Raw genomic sequence first — 13,266 nt, forward strand, 5'->3', positions numbered from 1 at the left:
AGGAGGAGGTTTCTTTCAAACTTCAGCTAGGAGAGGAGGCTGCAAAAGTGGTTCTCCTCCTTCTTCCAGCACACAGCTGTCCACCCTGGCAGCAGCAACCTTAAGGTAGAAAAACACAAAGTCGCTCGCCAGTGTTAAAATTAGCATGTTGACATGACTGTGGTAACTCCTTGATGCTGTTGTATTAGATCCACAAGTAATTCTACATTGCTTTTTCCTTGAGGATCAGCTGCAAATATGTTGTGTTTAGATATCTGAAAAGTTTAAAATGTTATTAGATAATTAGAAATTAGATAATTAGAAATTGTTATTAGAAATTAGAAATGTTATTAGATAATTAGAAATTGATGCAGAGGTTATACACACAGTTAATACATATATATTTTAAAAACTCTGTTATGAATGGCCTGATTGAGGAGTAAGGATCTTACTGATGAGCTACATGGAATGCTTTCCAGGAATTGCATTTATTTTTCTTGTTTTTCTTGGATAGATTCAATACAGAACCCTAAAAATGCTAAATAACTGTGGTACCATCAGCAACCTCTGATTAAATATCCTGAGGGCAAGAACATTTTCCTTTTGGCTCTAAAGCAATTGATGGGATATATCTTTTTTATATTTACTGAAAGCTCAAAATATGCATATTTGTTTTTAAGAGGTACCATTATATTCTAGCTATGCGTTTTTCTGTTGGTAATTGTTCTGGTTTCAGTTAGGATAGAGTTAATTTTCCTCCTAGTAGCTGGTAGGGTGCTGTGTTTTGGATTAGGATGAGAAGAACGCTGATAACATGCTGATGTTTTAATTGTTGCAGAACAGTGCTTATACCAAGCCAAGGACTTTTCAGCTTCTCGCTCTGTCCTGCCAGCGAGCAGGCTAGGGGTGCAGCAGGAGCTGGGAGGGGACAGACCCAGGACAGCTGACCCAAACTGGCCAAAGGGGTATTCCATACCATCTGACATCATGCTAAACAATATATAGGGGTGGCTGGCCGGGGTGGGGGGGGCCGGCTGCTCGGGGATAGGCTGGGCATCGGTCAGCAGGTGGTGAGCAATTGCATTGTGCATCACTTGTTTCGCACACATTATTAGTAGTAGTACTATTATTATTATTATTTTCCTGTCTTAATAAACTGTCTTTATCTCAACTCACAGGCTTCACTTTCCCGTTTCTCTCCCCCATCCCAGAGAGGGAGGGGGGAAGGGTGAGCGAACGGCTGTGTGGTGCTTAGCTGCCGGCCGGGTTAAACCACAACAGTCCTTTTTTGGCGCCCAACGTGGGGCTCGAAGGGTTGAGATATCGACAGATGTGACCAGAGTGTGTTAAACTAAAATTGGTATAAGTATTGGACCTGCTTAATGGTTGCTAGTCACAATGTTGATTGCTTTAATCTCAGGTCTGGTGTGCCTGTGTTCCAAATTGAGTTTTATAGCACGTTACTTTCTGTATGTGCTCCCTGTCGTGCGGTTTATCCTTTCCGGGCCCTCGTGTAAGATCATTATGGTACTGTGCGGTGTAACAATGGCTTATGATATGATGAAATGTCTGGTCATGACCCTAACCTGGTATTTGTACTCAGCCCTGTCGTCGACTCTATACTTTGGAAAACATATCTTGGAAACTATCAGCAATTACACCTATTGCCTTTTTTCAGCAGGGAGCCAATCTGTGGAGGGGACAGGGGGAGATATTTTTTCCTACTTGTTCACTCTCCCCTTCTCCTTCACCACCCTCTTATCCCCCGAGCTAGTTACGATAGTTCTCCAAGATGTTGAATATCCTTGGCATGTTCAAGACCACCATGTTCTTATTGTTATCCCTCCTGAATGCACTTCAGATTTTGTCTAAGGTTAAACAACTACTTAGGAATCTCACCCAGAGATCTGTCCTGAGGCGGGATAGTTGTGAGTGGCAGGGATAGTGGGAGGATATGGGCAGGTTTCTAGAGCAGTGGGCACCTCCAGTGTTTTGGACATTCACCCCTGAACAACTGCAAAATCCTAAAAAACTGGTAGAATGCTTGAAAAAAGAGTGTCATGACTCTGGCAGTTCCAAAGTGACAGAAATCACTGAACATGCTGGGGTCTGGCCTATGCCTATCGAGCTGCAATCGATGCCACTATAAACCTAGTGACAGACCCTGCGGCCACTCCAAGTCGTGTGAAAGGCCCAACGGCCACTGCAACCCCTGCAGCCACCCCAACCTCTGTGGTCTCTCCAACCTCTGCAGCCCCTGAGGCCACTCGAGCTCCTATGTCCTCTCCAGCTCCCGTGGCCTCTCCAGCTCCCATGGCCTCTCCAGCTCCTGTGGCCACTCCAACCCCTGTGATGGGCCCAGCCGTCGTTCCAGCTCCTGTGACGGGCCCTGCAGTTGTTCCAATCCCTGTCACAGGCCCAGCGGTCATCCCAGCTCCTCTGATGGGCCCGGCGGTTGTTTCAACCCCTGTGGCTGGCCCACCGTGTATTCCAACCCCTGTAGCAGGCCCTGTGGCTGGGTCAGAGAAATGAGCTGTAGCAGTGCAAGTTGCCCCTGTAGGCAAGGTGAAAAGATGGTATTGAGATTCAGGTCGTTTAGAATGCAGACAGTCTTCTGCTAGGTCTAGGTATAGAGAAGACGAGGCCGGGCCATCAGAGCAGCAGGAGGATGAAGATGTCGAAAAAAACAACAGTAATTACCCCAAACCTATATCAGCGTGAGCTACGAGATGTGCGAAAAGATTTTGGTCGCTGCACAGGTGAGCAGCTTGTCACCTGGCTGCTCCGGTGCTGGGACACGGGAGCCAATTGTGTGGAATTAGAGGGCAGGGAAGCCAGGCGGCTGGGATCACTTGCTAGAGACGCAGGCATTGACAAAGCAATTGGAGATGGAGCACGATCTCACAGCCTCTGGAGGCGTCTCCTGTCAGCTGTGAAGGAAAGGTATCCCTTCAAGGAAGAACTTGTATGTCTACCAGGCAAGTGGACCACTATGAAGAAGGGAATCCAGTACTTGAGGGAATTAGCCATACAGGAGGTGATTTATAGGGACCTAGACAACAAACAGATATCCACAGATCCAGATGAAGTCCAGTGTACACGACCCATGTGGCGGAAGTTTGTACGGAGTGCACCATCATCACATGCCAGCTCATTGGCAATAATGGCCTGGAGAGAGGATGAGGAACCCACAGTGGATGAAGTGGCTAAACAGCTCTGGCAGTACGAAGAAAGTCTCTCCTTTTCATTACAGGTCTGCATCTCGGCTGTGGAGAAACTTTGAAAAGGTCCACCGACTTGAAGAGAATTTACCTTCCTCCCCAGCTGAACAAACCAGTGTCTCAGCTATCAGGGGTAAGCGTTCATCCACGCAAGGAAGACGATATGGTGGGTACACACCCCATGCCACCCTGTGGTTTTACCTACGTGACCATTGAGAGGCCATGAGAAAATGGGATGGAAAATCTACTGCGACCCTAGAGGCACGGGTACGTAAGTTGCAAAAGAAAACAATCAGGAAAAAAGGGTTGTCTGAGAAACTTGCTGCTCCAACTTCCAGCAGGCAGTCCTTTAGACACAGAAACGAAGATTCTGACAAGGATTAGAGGGGCCCTGCCTCCAGCCAGGGGGAGGAAAGGGACAATCGAGTTTATTGGACTGTGTGGATTCGATGGCCTGGCACGTCAGACGCACAGAAGTATAAGGCTTTAGTAGACACCGGTGCACAATGGACTGTAATGCCATCAAGCTATAAAGGGCCAGAACCCATCGGTATTTATGGGGTGACGGGGGGATCCCAGCAGTTACCTGTATTGGAGGCTGAAGTGAGTCTAACTGGGAATGAGTGGCAAAAGCATCCCATTGTGACCAGCCCAGATGCTTCGTGCATCCTTGGCATAGACTACCTCAGGAGAGGATATTTCAAGGACCCAAAAGGGTTCCTTGGGAGAAAAGATGAGACAGATGACAAGAGGGAGACAGATGACATTAGACAGTTGTCTACCTTGCCCGGTCTCTCAGAGGACCCTTCTGTTGTGGGGTTGCTGAGGGTCGAAGAACAGCAAGTGCCAATCGCTACTACAGCTGTGCACTGGTGGCAATATCGCACCAACCGAGACTCCGATTCCCATCCATAAGCTAATTCGTCAACTGGAGAGCCAAGCAACTGGATCAGAAAGACTCATTCACCTTTTAATAGTCCCATATGGCCAGTGCGAAAGTCTAATGGCGAGTGGAGACTAACAGGGGACTATCGTGGCCTGAATGAAGTCACGCTACCACTGAGTGCTGCAGTGCCGGACATGCTAGAACTCCAGTATGAACTGGAATCAAAGGCAGCCAAGTGGTACGCCACAATTGATATCGCTAATGCATTTTTCTCCATCCCTCTAGCAGCACAGTGCAGGCCACAGTTTGCTTTCACTTGGAGGGGTGTCCAATACACCTGCAATTGGTTGCCCCAGGGGTTTAAACACAGCCCTACCATTTGCCATGGACTGATCCAGTCTGCGCTGGAGCAGGGGGAAGCTCCTGAACACCTGCAGTACATCAATGACATCATTGTGACATCATTGTGTGGGGTGACACAGTAGAGGAAGTTTTCGAGAAAGGGAAGAAAATAGTCCAAATCCTTCTAAAGGCTGGTTTTGCCATAAAACAAAGTAAAGTCAAAGGACCTGCACGAGAGATCCAGTTTTTAGGAATAAAATGGCAAGATGGACGTCGTCGAATCCCAATGGATGTGATCAACAAAATAACAGCTATGTCTCCACCAACTAGCAAAAAGGAAACACAAACTTTCCTAGGTGTCGTGGGGTTTTGGAGAATGCACATTCCAAATTACAGTCTGGTTGTAAACCCGCTCTACCAAGTAACCCGGAAGAAGAATGATTTCAAATGGGGTCCGGAGCGACGACAAGCCTTTGAACAAATTAAGCAGGAAATAGTTCATGCAGTAGCCCTTGGGCCAGTCCGAGCAGGGCCAGATGTAAAGAATGTGCTCTACACCGCAGCCGGGGAGAATGGTCCCACCTGGAGCCTCTGGCAGAAAGAACCTGGGGAAACTCAAGGTCGACCCCTGGGGTTTTGGAGTCGGGGATACAGAGGATCTGAGGCCCGCTACACTCCAAGGGAAAAGGAGATATTGGCAGCATATGAAGGAGTTCGATCTGCTTCAGATCGGTACTGAAGCACAGCGGTCGGTACTGAAGCACAGCTCCTCCTGGCACCTCGACTGCCGATACTAGGCTGGATGTTCAAAGGAAGGGTCCCCTCTACACATCATGCAACTGATGCTACATGGAGCAAGTGGGTTGCACTGATTACTCAGCGGGCTCGAATAGGAAACCCCAGTCGCCCAGGAATCTTGGAAGTGATTATGGACTGGCCAGTAGGCAAATACTTTGGGATATCACCAGAGGAGGAGGTGGCCCGTGCAGAAGAAGCCCCACTGTACAACAAGCTACCAGAAAATGAGAAGCAATATGCCCTGTTCACTGATGGGTCCTGTCGTATTGTGGGAAAGCATCGGAGATGGAAGGCTGCTGTATGGAGTCCTACACTGTGGTGGTTTTTCTCAAACATTTGCATGTGGCCTCCACACAGCAGCTTTCCATTTCCGATGGCTCCCTACCACACGGCAGGATCCGTCAGTGAACAACACATACTGCTTTCTGTCTTCAGGCAACTCATTATATGGTGGTGCCTCTTCAGCACGGGTTACCTCTTCTGTCGGCACTCCAAAATCTCTGCCTTCCGGCCAGTCCATGATCTCTTCCAGGATTCCTGGGAGTTTGGGTTTTCCCATTCGAGCCCGCTGTGTAATTAACGCTATCCACTTACTCCACGTAGCGTCAGTTGCATGGTGTGTAGTGGGAATTTTCCCTTTGAACATCCAGTGTAACACAGGTAGCCGTGGTGCCAAGAGGAGCTGTGCTTCTGTACCCACAACTTCTGAAGCAGCTCGAACACCCTCATATGCCATGAGTATCTCTTTTTCAGTTCGGGTGTAATTGGTTTCTGATCCTCGATAGCCCCGGCTCCAGAACCCCAGAGGTCGACCTCGAGTTTCTTCTGGGGTTTTCTGCCACAGGCTCCAGGTGAGGCCATGCTCCCCGGCCGCAGTGTAAGTTATGTTTTGCACAGCTGGTCTGGTACGGACAGGCCCAAGGGCTACTGCACGAGCTATTTCTTGTTTGATTTGTTCAAAAGCCTGTTGTTGCTCGGGGCCCCACTCGAAATAGTTTCTCTTTCGAGTCACTCGATATAGAGGACACACAAGCTGACTATAGCCTGGAACGTGCATTCTCCAGAATCCCACAAGGCCTAGGAAAGCTTGCGTTCCTTTTTTGCTAGTTGGCGGAGACATTGCTGTTATTTTATTGATCACATCCATCGGAATATGGCGACGTCCATCCTGCCATTTTACCCCCAAGAACTGGATTTCCTGTGCAGGTCCCTTGACCTTACTCTGTTTAATGGCAAAGCCAGCTTTCAGGAGAATTTGGATTGCTTTATTCCCTTTCTCAAAAACTTCTTCTGCTGTGTTGCCCCACACGAGGATGTCATCAATGTACAGCAGGTGTTCAGGAGCTCCCCCTTGTTCCAGCGCAGACTGGATCAGTCCATGGCAAATAGTAGGGCTGTGTTTCTACCCCTGGGGCAGTCGATTCCAGGTGTATTGGATGCCCCTCCAAGTGAATGCAAACTGCAGCCTGCATGCTGCTGCCAGAGGGATGGAGAAAAATGCATTAGCAATATCGATTGTGGCATACCGCTTGGCTGCCTTTGACTCCAGTTCGTACTGAAGTTCTAGCATGTCCGGCACTGCAGCACTCAGCGGTGGCGTGACTTCGTTCAGGCCGCGATAGTCCACCGTTAGCCTCCACTCGCCATTAGACTTTCGCACTGGCCATATAGGACTATTAAAGGGTGAGCGAGTCTTGCTGATCACTCCTTGACTCTCCAGCCGATGAACCAACTCATGGATGGGAATCAGGGAGTCTCGGTTGGTGCAATATTGCCTTCGGTGCACCATTGTGGTAGCGATTGGTACCTGCTGTTCTTCAACCTTCAGCAATCCTACAACGGAAGAGTCTTCTGAAAGGCCCGGCCGGGTAGACAGCTGCCTAATCTTCTCTGTGCTCAAAGCAGCTATGCCAAAAGCATTTAACCTTGAGAGAAAACTAATCTGTAATCTAAGTTATATGTTGTAGGAAGACGCTGCAGGATCAACGACAGGTCAACTTTGCAAGGAACCGGGCAAGTGCAACAAGGTCTTGAGCTAAGCTGGTGCTGGCGCCCAGACATCCAACTCCGCCTGCTGTGAGTGACCATTTTGGCAGACGAAGACCAAATTTTCAACAGTTCTTATGAACATTTACTGAGAAAGACCTATAGAATGAAAAGACATACCTACCCATCGATCTGTTAAAGGACAAGGGACAACGGTGATGAGAATACTTATATGCTAAAGTATGGGGGACCTGAGAGTGACACAAATGTTATGGAATAAGGGGTGGAGGTTGTACTGGGTCGGGCTGGGATGTTAACTTTCCCTGCAGCAGCCCATACAGTGCTGTGCTCTGCACTCGTAGCTAAAACAGCAAGGGTATCACACCAGTGTTGTGTCTGCTGCTGAGCAGTGCTGGCACAGCATCAGGACTCCCCCTAACTCCCCTAGGGGTGGGCAAAGATGTGAGAAAAGAAACATCACCAGGGCAGCTGACCTAAACCAACCAAAGGGATATTCCATACCATATGATGTCACACTCAGCAATAACAGGTGGAAAAAGGAGGAAGGGGGGAGGGGTGGGCTCTCGTTGTGAAAACGTCTGTCCTCCTCCCGAACACCGGCTACGTGCGTTGAGGCCCTGCTTCAAGGACGTGGTCAAGCATCGCTCGTTGGTGGGAAGTAGAGAGTAATTTCTTTCCTCTGCACTTCCACATAGCCTTTACTTGTTTTGTTTAGTTTTCCCTTTCCCCCTCCCTTTTCCCCTTTCCTTTTTTCCCCTTTAGTTAAACTGTTAATTGTTTAGTTAAATTGTTTAATTAATAATAATCTTTCCTTAATAATTATTTTTTTCCTTTAATTAAATCATCCTTATCTCAACCCGTGAGTTGTTCTTTCCTTTACTTCTTCCCCTCCTCATCTAAGGAGGGGGAGTGAGAGAGCGGTTGTGGTGTTCAGCTGCCTAGCACGGTAAAACCACCACAAATAGGAATATCCAGAGTGAAAGAAGGAGGAGAGATTGCTGTTATAAATTCAGAATAGGGGTGACTTGCGGAAAACGGACTCCACAATCAGTAAGATTGTAAAGTAGGTATGTTTATTTAGCGCTGGGCAGCATGGGGGGGTAGTCCCACCAAAGTTGTGCGTGCCTGACGTGGCAATTTGCTATGGTTATATGCATCAGAGTTACATATGCACGAAGTTTCACAATGCGCCTATACATACTCATAACTTGTCCCCATTTCATATTAAAATTAGTTCCAATGAGTCATTTCCATAAACTCCTCCCATTTGCGCTTGCACAGTGTCTCCTGGTGGTGGTCGTCGGGGGTCGTGGGGATGAAGGTTGGTGACTCTTCCTCGTCACCGCTAGTTGACCTCTTGTCTTTGTGCAGACTCAGTTGCTCCTTGGCTCTTGTCCATCCGCAGGACCAGTTTCTGCCAGTTTCTTAAGATAGGCTCACACTCTTATCAAGAGACTAACTTTGGTAAGGGGCCCAAGGCTTCTTGCTTTAATTAATTTGCACAGTTGGTGCGATATTGCTTTCGGTGCACCATTGTGGTAGCTATTGGTACCTGCTGTTCTTCAACCTTCAGCAATCCTACAACGGAAGAGTCTTCTGAAAGGCCCGGCCGGGTAGACAGCTGCCTAATCTTCTCTGTGCTCAAAGCAGCTATGCCAAAAGCCCACCGGTACCCTTTTGGATCCTTGAAGTACCCTCTCTTGAGGTAGTCTATGCCAAGGATGCATGGAGCCCTGGGGGCCAGTCACAATGGGATGCTTTTGCCACTCATTCCCAGTTAGACTCACTTCAGCCTCCAATACAGTTAATTGTTGGGATCCCCCTCTCACTCCAGAGATACAGATGGGTTCTGTCCCTTGGTAGCCTGATGGCATTAAGGTACATTGTGCGCCAGTGTCCACTAAAGCTTTGTATTCTTGTGGTTCCAATATGCCAGGCCATCGGATCCACACAGTCCAATAAATTCGGTTATCCCTCTCCTCTACCTGGCCAGAGGCAGGGCCCCTCTAGTCCTGGTTGGAGTATCTGCCACTTAATTCTTGCAAATGAGAAGCAGAGGTCCCTTCCTCAGGGTCAAGAATAACATCAGCTCTTCTACTGCCTCTGGGGAACTGCCCAACAGACACTGGAGCAGCATTTTTCTTAGGAGCCCCTCTTCTTTCTGCTGTATTTCCTTTCAGTTCACGTACCCGAGCAGCTAGGGTTGAAGTAGGTACACCATCCCATTTCCTCATATATTCCCCGTGGTCACGCAGATAAAACCACAAGGTGCCACGTGGTGTGCGTCTTGGATACTCTCTCTCTCTCGAGCAGGAAAATACTGATTCTTAGTGGCTGAAATATCACTCCGTCTGGATGAGGAAGGATATGCTCGTTCTACAAGGTGGTCAAGTCTTTCGGACAGTTTTTCCACAGCTGAGACACAGGCCTGTAGCGGAGCAGAGAGGTTGTCTTCATATTTTTGAAGCTGGCAGGATACAGTATACACTGTTGGTCCCATCCCCTCATCCCAATGAATTCCTGCCAGTGTACTGGCATGTGATGATGGTGCGTTCCGCACAAATTTACGCCACATGGATGTTGTGCACTGGACTTCATCGGGATCTTGAGGTGTCTGGGCATTGTCCAAATCACTATAAATCATCTCCAGCACAGCTAATTCCCACAGATGCTGGAGACCTTCATCCATGGTGGCCCACTTGCCTACTTGATATACGATATCTTCCTTATGGGGATACCTTTCTTTCACAGCTGCCAGGAGTTGCCTCCAGAGGCTGAGAACCTGTGTCCCTCTCCCAATTACTTTGTCAATGACCCTTTCTCTAGAGAGGGATCCCAGCTGCTTGGCTTCATTGCCTTCTAATTGTTGGCTATTAGCCCCAGTGTCCCAGCATCGAAGCAGCCAGGTGAGGATGTGTTCACCTGGGTGTCGACCAAAATCCTTTCGTATTTCTCGCAACTCACTCAGGGATAGGGATCGAGTGGTTTCTGATTCCTTTATGATTTCCATCTCTTCTTCCTGCTGTTTTTGTGATGGCTCTGCTTTAGAGGTGCCTGCCTTCTCCCCTTCTCCCTCCTTCTTAGGAGAGGCTTCTTCCCTTACTAAACGAGCTGACTTCCGTTTCCATTGCTTTGACTTGACTATGGGGGCGACTGATACCATAGTTGGTTGATCCTCTGGGTCAGTCACAGCATGTGTTATCTGGTCATCAGATTCAGAGACTTCCTCCCTCTCTTCAAGGTGCTGGATGATGTTAAACAGTGTTTGATAGGAGTAAGCCAGGACCCAGCAGGGTGCTGCAAGCTGTCGTTCTCCGGCATTATCAGGGTCAGGGCATACGACTCTCAAACATTCTATCAGGTTTTTAGGATTTTGCACTAGTTCAGGGGTGAAGTTCAAAACTATTGGAGGAGACACCCGTGACAGGTACCTGCCGATATCCTCCCACACACCTTGCCACCTGCCACAAGACTGTTTCGGGACAGATTCCCGGGTAAGCTTTCTAAACAATCGACTAATCTTAGAGAGAAGAGGAAACCCGTTATTCAGAATTAGAAATAGTAATATATGGGTTACACATGGATATTCAAAATACTCAGAGACTGTTGTAATTAGCCCACTGTGAAAGAAGGAGGAGGTACCATTCCTGATATTATTCATAAAATGACTTCCAGATGAGGAAAGGAAGGCAGTGTAATTCTGAACGTTCTCTAAAAGATAGTTTCCATGAGACCCAAGTGATAACAGTGCAGAGCCTGAATGCCAGATTAAACTCAAGGCCAGTGCTTGGCAGCACAGCGAATTTAAAAAACGAACACAGATTGTAGCACATTCTCGGATCGGATATAGAGGAGAAAGGAGAACATGACAGGGATTGCATGACACATGATCAAACACGCCACTATTAACAGGACACTGAATATGGTGACTAGCAAGTAAGTGTGTTAGTTGTAAGCGTTTTAATCAATTCTACTGTTATCTCAACCCTTCGAGCCCCACGTTGGGCGCCAAAAAGGACTGTGGTGGTTTTACCGTGCTAGGCAGCTGAACACCACAACCGCTCTCTCCCTCCCCCTCCTTAGATGAGGAGGGGAAGAAGTAAAGGAAAGAACAACTCACGGGTTGAGATAAGGATGATTTAATTAAAGGAAAAAAAAATAATTATTAAGGAAAGATTATTATTAATTAAACAATTTAACTAAACAATTTAACTAAATTAACAGTTTAACTAAAGGGGAAAAAAGGAAAGGGGAAAAGGGAGGGGGAAAGGGAAAACTAAACAAAACAAGTAAAGGCTATGTGGAAGTGCAGAGGAAAGAAATTACTCTCTACTTCCCACAAATGAGCGATGCTTGACCACGTCCTTGAAGCAGGGCCTCAACGCACGTAGCCGGCGTTCGGGAGGAGGACAGACATTTTCACAACGAGAGCCCACCCCTCCCCTCTTCCTCCTTTTTCCACCTGTTATTGCTGAGTGTGACATCATATGGTATGGAATATCCCTTTGGTTGGTTTAGGTCAGCTGCCCTGGTGATGTTTCTTTTCTCACATCTTTGCCCACCCCTAGGGGAGTTAGGGGGAGTCCTGATGCTGTGCCAGCACTGCTCAGCAGCAGACACAACACTGGTGTGATACCCTTGCTGTTTTAGCTACGAGTGCAGAGCACAGCACTGTATGGGCTGCTGCAGGGAAAGTTAACATCCCAGCCCGACCCAGTACATACACAACGAGTTGCAGAAGCTGCTGAGGGAGAAGGTGAATCGAGTCAGTTTGCAGAAGTGAAAGCCATTCAGACGGCTTTTCTTTGTCTCAGCTCACAGGCTTCACTTTCCCGTTTCTCTCCCCCATCCCAGAGAGGGTGAGCGAACAGCTGTGTGGTGTTTAGCTGCTGACGGGGTTAAACCACAACACTCCGTCACCCTCACCGTGAAGAAGTTCTTTCACATGTTGGCGCTGAACTTCCTGTGCTCCATTTTTTGGCCATTGCCCCTTGTCCTATCCACACAAACTGCTGAAAAGAGGTTGGCCAAATCCCACTCTCTCCCACACTTCAGATATTTGTAAACATTGATGAGATTCCCCTCTCAATCTTCTCTTCTCAAGGCTGAACAGACCCAGGTCTCTCAGTCTTTCCTCATAGGGAAGATGCTCCAGGCCCCGAATCATCTTTGTTGCCCTCCGCTGGACTCTAATGAGGTTCACCATGTCCAAGTGCAAGGTTCTGCATCTGGGCCAGGGCAATCCTGGACATGAGTACAGACTGGGTGAAGAACTCATTGAGAGCAGCCCTGCAGAGAAGGACTTGGGTGTTCTGATGGATGAAGAGCTTGACATGAGCAGGAAGTGCGCGCTTGCAGCCCAGAAGGTGAACTGCATCCTGGGCTGTATTAAAAGAGGAGTGGCGAGCAGGTCAAGGGAGGGGATTGTCCTCCTCTACTCTGCCCTTGTGAGGCCCCACTTGGAGTTCTGCATCCAAGTCTGGAGCCCCCAGCAGAAGAAGGATGTGGAGCTGTTAGAGCAGGTCCAGAGGAGGGCCACAAAGATGATCAGAGGGCTGGAACATCTCTCCTACGAAGAAAAGCTGAGAGAGATGGGGCTGTTCAGCCTGAAGAAGAGAAGGCTCCGAGGAGACCTCATTGCATCCCTTCAGTACTTGAAGGGGACTTATAAAAAAGATGGAGAGCAACTCTTTGCTCAATCAGATATTGACAGGAGAAGGGGGAATGGCTTTGAACTAAAAGAGGGGAGATTTATATTAGAGGTTAGGAGGAAGTTCCTCCCTCAGAGGGTGGTAAGGCACTGGAATAGGTTGCCCAAAGAGGTTGTGGATGCTCCATCCCTGGAGGTGTTCAAGACCAGGTTGGATGAGGCCCTGAGCAACCTGGTCTAGTGGATGGCATCCCTGCCTATGGCAGGGGGGTTGAAACTAGATGATCTTTGAGGTCCCTTCCAACCCAAAATATTCTATGAATCCATGATTCTATGATTAACTCCATATAGGACATGAGGGGAAGAGAATGTGATTTCCAAAG

The 13,266-nt window shown here is 48.1% G+C and overlaps 1 long non-coding RNA gene across 1 annotated transcript in view; it reads left to right on the plus strand.

The window, feature by feature from the left end:
* Window positions 1-2,953: 2,953 nt before the first annotated feature.
* Window positions 2,954-13,266, plus strand: part of LOC310888724 — a 44,705-nt gene continuing 34,392 nt past the window's right edge. Inside the window, exons 1-2 of the long non-coding RNA XR_014576098.1 lie at window positions 2,954-3,467; window positions 7,194-11,169. This is a non-coding gene — a long non-coding RNA (uncharacterized lncRNA). The remainder of the gene's footprint in view (window positions 3,468-7,193; window positions 11,170-13,266) is intronic.

Source organism: Anser anser (genome assembly GCF_964211835.1).
Source record: "Anser anser genome assembly, chromosome: W".
NCBI lineage: Eukaryota > Metazoa > Chordata > Aves > Anseriformes > Anatidae > Anser > Anser anser.